Here is a 9940-nt window from a genome sequence, read left to right on the forward strand (position 1 = left end):
AATGTAATTATTTTGAAGAAAAAAAGAAAAAACCAAATTACCCAGATTGAATTGCAAGATAATTCTAAAAAATGTTCAGAGTAATTTATTAATTCCATTATTATATAACATATTTAATAAAGAAAGAAATCATCTCAAACTCTATGATTCAAATACAGTGTTTATCACTAAATAGGGGAGAAAGAAATGAAAAAAATTATAACCCTAAAGCTCTGAGAAATGAAGATGCAAAAATAGTAAATACAATATTAATTAAAGTTAATGTAGAAACATGCTTATAGAAATATCCAATGCACATGACTGTGCTATATAATATAATGCATATTAATTTATATATAATTTAAAATACAAAATTATAAAAATATCACAGAAAAAACGACAAAACTAGCAATGTGAATTTACTGTTTTAATGCTATACAAACTATCAAAAGCATATGTTACAGAACACAATTGAATAATAATAATAATTAAAGAGGTAAGTGTAAATAAAGGAGAGTAGTGTTTCCAGACGTCAAATTATAAAGTGTCAGCTATCAAAAAAAATTGTAATATTGATTTAGAAAGGAAATAATATGAGTTCCTTGGGAACAGGAATCATCAATTTTTCTTCATATCCTCAGCAATTGCCAAAGTCACTGAAAAATAGCAAACACAATGCTTATTGACTGACTTAAAAGATCAATGGAACATTAAGAGACAGGACAGTTGGAAATCAAAATTTATAATAAAATGTATGATAAATAAGAACAAAAGAAAAAACTTTATATTTGATTCTTTAAATGCTGGAAAAATCTGGCAGGAATCACATTTAGATCATATTTCACAAAAAAACTCAAATGAAGTCATGACCTTAATATTAAATATTATGTCTTCAAAAAATTAAGAAACAAATAGATAATATAACCTTTACAATTGTATAGTTATAAATAGGACATATATAGTCTTTTTAAGCAGATTCTTTTGTTTTTTTTCCTTTTTTTGCAAGGCAATGGGTTAAGTGATTTGACCTCCTGACTCCATGGTTGGTACTCTATCCTAGTTGCCCTAGGAGCTGTATCCTTAACCAAACAAAGGATAAAAATAATAGCAAAAGATTAAAGGAATAAGTTTCATTACATGAAACTACACAACTTCTGCACATACAGATGGAAATATAACAAGTGAAAAGAGAAGTAGTCAAATGAAAAAAAATTTATCAAATTTCTCTCATAAGGGTTGGGCATATAAGATACATGGGCAATATCTGAATTTGTTTTAAATGATTCTGGTGTGTAGACTAAAGTCATTGGAGTCCATCTGTAGCTGAAAATAATATGATAAACTTTGTAAATGTGTTTGAATTCTAAATTTTGAATTTCATCTCCCTTTACCAGATAAAAATATTTAAATTTTATTTCATGATTATGTCTAATCAAGCAAAAAAGTCATATTAAGCTCTTACATGGTAACTTTAGGCAAAAATATAAAAACATGAGCATTCTTTTTTAAATTTAATTTCTATATTTCATTTTTGTAAAGCAACAGAATTAAGTGACTTGCCCAAAATCACATAGCTAGAAAATTATTAATTATCTGAGGTCAGATTTGAAGTAAGATCCTCCTGACTCCAGGCCCCTGCTTTTTTCCACTGCACCACCTAGCTGCCCCCAACAAGACAATTCTTAATTAATTTGTTGCTTGTTTCCCTGATTCCCACATTTGGTAACAGTTTATCTTTTTTTTTTGATGTTAAATTTCTTAATGTAGTTCTGTTTTGAGATAATTCTATAATTATTTTTAATTCATATATGTGCCAATGCCAAGTAATTTCTTGACTTAATTCAAAACAGTAATTATTCTTTTTTAAATATATTTTTAAAAAATATTTATTGATTAGGAGCAGCTAGGTGGGGCAGTGGATAAAGCACCGGCCCTCGAGTCAGGGGTACCTGGGTTCAAATCCGGCCTCAGACACTTAATAATTACCAACCCCACTGCCAAGCAAAAACATAAAAAAATTATTTATAAACTTTTATTTATTTATTCATTCATTCATTTTTACAATTTCATGGAAAGATGGTTTCAATGATCATTATTTTGGTTTTGAGTTTCATTCACTCCTTTCCCTTCCCATTGGCCCAATAGAAAATAAATTAATATAGATTATACATATATAACTATGCTTAACATATATCCATATTAATGGTATTGTGAAAGAGGAATCACATCAAAAAAGGAAAAAATTATGAAAGGGAAAAAATCCATTATACAAAAAGCAAATTTTTAAAATTGAAAATAGTAGGCTCCGGTCTGCATTCAAACTCCATATTTCCTTCTCTGTATGTGGTTGGTATTTTCTATCACATGTACTTTAGCATTGATTTTGGAGCTGATCAGCACCCAATGCTGCTGTTACTTGTATACAATGTTTTTCTGGTTGTTGTCTCTTCATTCAGCATCATTTCATAAAAGTCTTTCCAGATTTTCTAGTCACAACCCTCATGATTTTTCAAATTTAATTTACTTTTCCAATTACATGCAAAGATAGTACTCAGTATTCATCTATTTGCAAGTTTATGCCTTCCACATTTTTCTACCACCCTCTCTTCCCTCCCCGTGGTGGCAAAACAATCTATTAAAAGTTGTATATGTGCACTCTTGTTTAACATTTCCATATTATACATATTGTGAAAAAGAAATTAAAACTAAGGGGAGGGAGAGAAACAATGAGAAAGAAATAAACACATCATGATCACACTTACAGTTATGTTTACTCTCTCCTTGCTATCATATCCTTTTGATACTTTTCTTTTTTTTTCACCCTCTTTATCAATGTTTTGCTTCTAATTGTTGCCTCTCAATCAGTCGTTCTATCAGTCTTTTCCTTTTCCTTCTCCCTTTCCATTTTACTTTACTTTTTAACTTTTGCTTTACCTTTATTTCTACTTTTACCCTCCCTTTTATCAGTCCCCTTCTTTCTCTTTCTTTCCCTCCCCCCCCTTTTCATGTAGGATAAGATAAATTTTTAAACATGATTGAGAATGTACATTATTCTCTTTTGGTCAATTCTTTGATAGTAAAATTTACAGTGCTCATACACTTCTTTTTTTCTTCTATTCCAATAGCTCTTTTCACCTTTACATGGATTTTATCTTTCTTGTCATGGTATATTCTTCCTTTTCATGTTGTGATTATTTTAACTCACAATCTTTAACAAGATATATTCCTTTTATCTGTTCTGAAAGAAGTACAATTCTCAAGGTTGACAGACTAATTTATAAGATTCCTCATCAGTTCAAACCTATAGTCTCTGTTCAAGTACATGCTCAACTGAACCATTAGAAATACAAGTCTCAAGAGCCATAAACATCATGAAATTATAATAAATAATTAAAAATATCATGCAAAACAAAATGACTTCAGAAGTAAAAGTTAAATCAAATCACAATTTATACCTATACCCTATGGCTAAATGTGTTTCTTTCAATTTTCCTCAGAGAAATACAGTTCTCAAGACTTAACCAGCATTTTTCCTTCTTCCTTTTACCCTTTTATTAATTTCTTGTGTCTTATATTTGAAGATCAAGTTTTCTGTTTAGTTCTTAGTATTTTATCATGAAAGTTTGTTGAAAATTCTTCTTTTCTCCTGAAAATAAATGCTGAATTTTGCCATGTCATTGATTCTTGGTGGTAATCCAAACTTTTTTGGGCTCTGGAATATCATATTCCAGGTCCCTCCAGTCCTTCAATGTTGAAACTGATAAATCCTACATAATCTTAATTTTGGTTCACTAGTATTTAAATTGCTTCTTTTTTTGGCTATATTTTTTCTTTTAGCTAAGAATTCTGAAATTTGACTACAATATTGCTGGAATTTTTATTTTGGGATTTCTTTCAGGAGGTGATTGATGGATTCCTTCAAGGATTATTTTATCATATTCTTCCAGGATATTAGAAAGCTTTCCAAGATCATATCCTGCATCATATTGTCCAGGCTCTTTTTGTGATCCTGTTTTTTACGTAGCCCAATAATTTGCATACTCTCTCTCTAGGATGTAGTTTTCTGGTTGATCATTTTCCTAAGAGGTATTTTACATTTTCTTTTATTATTCAGCCTTTGATTTTTGTTTGATGGAACCTTGGAGTCTCATAGAGAGTTCATTTTTCATTTGTCCAATTATAGCTTTTAAGGTTTTATTTTCTTCAGTTGGCATTTTTGCTTTCTTTTCTAATTGGTTAATTTTATTTTCCAACTTGTCAATTTTACCTTCAAAAGTGTTTTCTTCAGTCAATTTTTCATAATTCTCCTGCATGATTCTGATGTCTCTTTTCCATTTTTCTTCCTTTCTTCTTTATGATTTTAAATTCTTTTTGAGCTCCTCTAAGAGGTCTTTTTGAAAGACTGAGACAATTTTATCAATCCCTTAGAGGTTTCACATGTAGGCATTTTGTCATTGCTTTCCTCTTCTGTTTTTATCACATTAGAATATTAGCTAACAGTGGTTTAGCACATTTTTGTTTGTTTTTCTGATCATATTGTTAATTGGACTCTGTTCCTGTGATAAAGGGAATACAGTTCCAAACTTTTTCTTTCTGGAGGGCAGACTTCTGATTTCTGGATTTCCTGTCTGGTGTTTCCAGTGTTCCCAGTTTGTTTCCTATGCCAGGGTATCCCACTCCTGTACCAGTTTCCTAGGGCTCAAAACCTTACTTTCCCAGACGGAGTTGGAACCCTCACTGTTGGAAAAACTGTGTCAGTGTCTTGGCATTCCTAAAATCCTCTCATTGACTTCCTAATTTTCCCACCAAAACTGGTCTATATTCCCCTTTTACTGGAGGGATAGACCTTTTCCTGCAGTTTCTCTGAGATACCTTGCTGAAAAGTTGCTTCACTGATTTTTTGGTGGTTTCTGTTGCTTTAGGATATGTTTAGATGCTTCATTCAAAGTTGTTTTGAGAAAAGTTCCAGGAGCTTCTAACTTTTCCAGAAAATACATTTAACATAGTCTGATTAAGCCAAAAAATGACCTGGTAAGTGTTTGGAACAAAAAAAATAGATAATTTGTTAGTTCTCTGAGTGTAGAGAGACATCCAGATGCCAATTATTGATGATTTTTAATTATTTTAATCAGTACTAGCTAAAATTCCATTTTGATCATATTACTTTAAGGTAAAATAAATCTCAATATCAAGATATCTTTATATTTTCTAGCATCTATATACCAGAATACACATAACTAGAGATTTAAGCAATTCAATATGAAAACATATTAAAATATAATAAACATTATGCTAACTTCCTCTTGGTAAGATCCCTGAATGTTATATAGAGATCTCTGATAAGAATTATTTTAATGTGATGCTATAGCATTACAAGTGACATTTTATTTCCTTGGTATGCATAGACCCACAAATCTTGGTTGCAACTTGTCAAAAATATCAGAATTATACACTGTTCATTTGGTTTATTGCTTTCTAAATCTCATCCTAAAAATACTTGTGATAATTATTGCAGTTTGTAGAATCAGATCTATGAATTGTGAAATTCTAATAGTAGATCAATGATGCAACAATTAGAAGGAAATCAGAAAGCTGGGAAACAATTTTCACAACTGGGAGTACTGATGAAGGTCTTATTTCTAAAATATATATAGAATTGCCTCAAATTTACAAGTGATTTTCCAATTGATAAATGGTCAAAAGACATGAATAAACAATTTTCAAATGAATAAATTAAAGTTACATTTAATCATGACAAAATGTACCAAATCATTGTTGATTAGAGAAATAGAAATTAAAACAACAATAAGGTATCACCTCACACATTTCAGATTGGACAAAATGAGAAGAAGAGAAAATGAGCAATGTTGGAATGATTGTGAGAGTATGGGACATTGATGTATTGATGGTGAAATTGTGAAGAGATCTAACTATTCTGGAGAACAATATGTAACTTTACCCAAAGAACAATAAAACTGTTCATATCTTTTGACCCTGCAATTCCAAATCTAGGTCTATATCCAGAAGAAATTATAAAAAATGGGGAAATGCCATGTTTCAAAATATTCATAGCAGCAATTTTTGTAGTGACAAAGAATAGAAATTAAGGAGGTGCTCATCAATTGGGAAATGGCTAAGCAAATTATAGTACATCTACACTATGGAATATTATTGTTCTATAAGAAATCATAAATGGTCAGACTCAAGAGATGCGTGGAATGATTTACAGCATCTGATGCTAGGTAAAGAGAGCAGAACCAAGAGAACAATGTACACATTAACAACAGTGTTGTGAGATGATCAAACCTAATGGAAGCAGCTCTTCTCAGCAGTTCAGAGAGCTAGGATAACTGTATTAGACCAGCTATGAGCAATGTTATCCCCCTCCAGAGAAAGAAAAACAAAAAAGCAACAAAAAAAAAGAAAAATTCAATCCCTCAGAATCTGATGAACACTTTATAAAAAATTGTCTTACATATTTCTTTCCCTTAATCCTAATTCCTCATACTGAAAATGACTAATCTGTAAATATGTTTATCAAAAATATTCATGTAAAATGCTAAACCTGACTGCTGCTGAAAGGATGAAGGTGAAAAGGGAGAGTGGAAGGAAATTTGGTAACTTAAAAATATACTTGTGCATATGGATGAAAATAAATAATAAAATCTTAAAAATAAAGATATGGATACATAAAAATTTCTGAAATTAGAGGTAGCTTTAAAGTTGACCACATTACATCTGCTGATCAGACTTTCTCCCAACACACAATTTGTTTTTGTGTTTAGTACTTAGTACCTTTTCTTCTAAATCATTCCCCAAATTTAGCCTTCCTTCCTTAAAAATGGTAAGGTCTGGGACCAATCTCCTTTGGCAAAATATAAAAAGGATTAAAAGCCTCTGGGAGGTTATCAATTCTTGCCCAGGATACAGATGCTCAGAATTACAAAATAACCTCTCCAGTAAGGGAAGTGCAAAATAACACATACTTAATTCAATATTGTAAAACATATTGAGTCCTCTGAAATGCTAACATTGATAGGAAATATTTTAAAAATGGTTCATATTTACTGCATTAATATTAATATATTCTCTTGCTCTTTCTTCTTCTTACTTCATTACCTCAGAAGTTTGTGGTCTTCCCCATTTCTCTGAAGTCATCCCTTTCATAATTTCTTATGACAAAATAAGATTACATTATATTCACATACCATGTATTTTTTTTAAATACTTCTGCATTACAGGGCATCTCCTTAGTTTCCATTTCAAGAAGAATCACAAAAAAAATTTATACTCATAAGTTCCTTTCGTTTTCCTGTTTTTGTTATTTCACTGGCATATAAGTCTAAGCAATGGCATTGCTGAGTTAAAGCACAGACATCATTTAGTAATTTAGGGAGCATACCAATTCAAAACTATAGCTACAGCATATTAGTTTATTTGCTTTCCACAATCATTTTTAACATGAGATAGATTTTTTAAAATTTAATTTTTTTATTTTAAATGATTTGGATTTCATATGACTATTGATAACTGAGATTTAATCCTTTTACTGATAGTAGATATTTTGGCCATTTATGAATTTTTTCTTAATTTTAAATAATTCTTTATATGTTAGAAATGATACATTAATCATAAAAGCTTTTTATAAATATATTTTCCTTTTTATGAGTATTTTCCTTTTTAATATTGGCTTTATTGATTTTGTTTGTACAGTTTTTTTTTTAATTTTACACAATCAAAATTGTCCATTTTATTTGTCTAAATATTCTCTGGATCTTGTTTGACCATGATTTTTTTCTCTATCCATAGGACTAAAAAGTATTTTCTTAATTTCTCCCAGATTTGATTTAAGATGAGTCCTTTAATGTCTAGATCATATAACTCCATTTGCAACTTATTTTGGTATATAATTGGAAGTGTTATCTTAAATCCAATTTTTGTCATACTGCTTTCTGGTTTTCCCCAATAATTTCTGCTGATTCTGTTGTTATTTCTAAGTTGAGTTCATCATGCCCAACAATCCATGGTCCCATTTTGGGTATTCTTGACAAAGATATTGGAGTGTTTGCCATTTCCTTCTTTAACTCTTATTAAAGATGAGGAAACTAAGGCAAATGGAGTTAAATAATTTGCCTGCTTACACAGCTAGTAAGTGTCTGAAGTCACATTTGAACTCAAGATTATCTTTTCTTAACTAAGACTTAATCTTGTAATCACTGAACCACTTGCTGGAATCTTTAGGTATATAAAACCCTAAGATGGTAGGTTAATTTGTATCTGAATGTTATGTTCCTAATTATGATCAATCTCTATTTTTTTAATCTGGTACCAAATCATTTTAATGATTTCCACTTTGTAGAATAATTTGAAATCTTGTATTTCAAAGATCCATTCCTTTGCTGCTATTTTTCATAGTTTATCTTGAGATTCTTGATCTTTGGGTATCTGTAAGTACATTAATATTATTTTATTCTGACTCCATAAAGTAATTTTTTTCAGTTTGATTGTCATGGCATTAAATAAGGAAATTAGTTTAAATGACCTTGTCATTTTTGCTACATTAGACTATAGTGCTATATAATAACCATGAGTAATATTTATTTCTCTGTTATATAAATCTTTATTTCCATAAACATTGTTTTGCCTTTGTAGTCATACAAAGCCCTAAAGTTTTTTTGATGGACTGAAGTATTTTTACATTCTATAGTTAATACAAATGGAATTTCTTTTCATATCACTTCTAGTTTAAATACACCCAGAGCAAAATATGACATGATTATCAAAGTTTTAGAACATAGTAAGTCCTTAATAAATTCTTGACTTATCTATTATGATGCTTCCATTAATTTAATAGAAGTTGGTATAAGAGGATTTTGTCTGCTATATCATGCTATTTGAATATTTAACTTTTAGTTAACTAAAAATCTTTTCTTCCCACATAACATTTTTGTTCTAGATGAATTCTCTACCTTTTAGACAATATTTTCCCATCTTATACTTATTTGGAATTTTTGATTCCTAATCAAGATTTTATACTTATCTTTATTCAATTTCATCTTGCTAGGCCAAATAATATTATCAACCTGGAATTTCTCTCCATAGAATCCAATCTCCTCATTTTACAGATAAGAAAACTAAGCCATATAAAGGTTAAGTGACTTCAATCATTATGAAATGTTCAAAGTTGTAAGATTAAATCAGAAACTTTTTCATCACTTTCAGGAAACCAAGCTTATTCAAACAATTCATTTATATTGGGCACATGGGATCTTATAATCAAAGAATTTGCACTATGCTGGAATCTTATAATTTAAGTTTCTTATCCTATCAAAAAAACATTAAGTGATTTGCCCAAAATAAGACTCTTAATTTTAATAAGTAATATATTTGTGTTTTAATTTAAAGTTGCCCAATTTCAGATCCAGTAGACTTTCTAATATTCCACTTCTCCTTTACATCAATTTCTTATATATAAATTGAAAAAAGTAATCTTTACCTACCTCACAATATATTAAATTTTTCTGAAGGAGTACAAAATGAGAAATATTCCTCAATTTTTTGGTAATTGAATAATAGTATAGGAATTCAAAACAATCTTCTATAAACTCACTGATATCTTCATATGAGAATTTCATAGATTAAGGGCCAGAAGAGCACTTAGAGCCTTAGAATTCAAACAAGTCATATTTTTAGATAAGAAATCTGAATCACAAAGAGTTTAAGTGAATTAAGCAAGATAATACAACTAGTAAATGTTTTATAAATGATTTGGACTCATTTTTCCTCACTTTAAATCCAGTGTGCTTTACAAAATCTGTATACTCTTTTAACATAGCAATAGCACTACAAGATATACAATATACATAAATTTTTATAATATCTAAAAATTGTAAATAAAAATCATTTTTATTGGATACTGATTGAACAAATTATGGGAAATCATGTTATTAGCATTATTATT

The sequence above is a fragment of the Macrotis lagotis genome, chromosome 6 (assembly GCF_037893015.1).
Source record: "Macrotis lagotis isolate mMagLag1 chromosome 6, bilby.v1.9.chrom.fasta, whole genome shotgun sequence".
Lineage (NCBI taxonomy): Eukaryota > Metazoa > Chordata > Mammalia > Peramelemorphia > Peramelidae > Macrotis > Macrotis lagotis.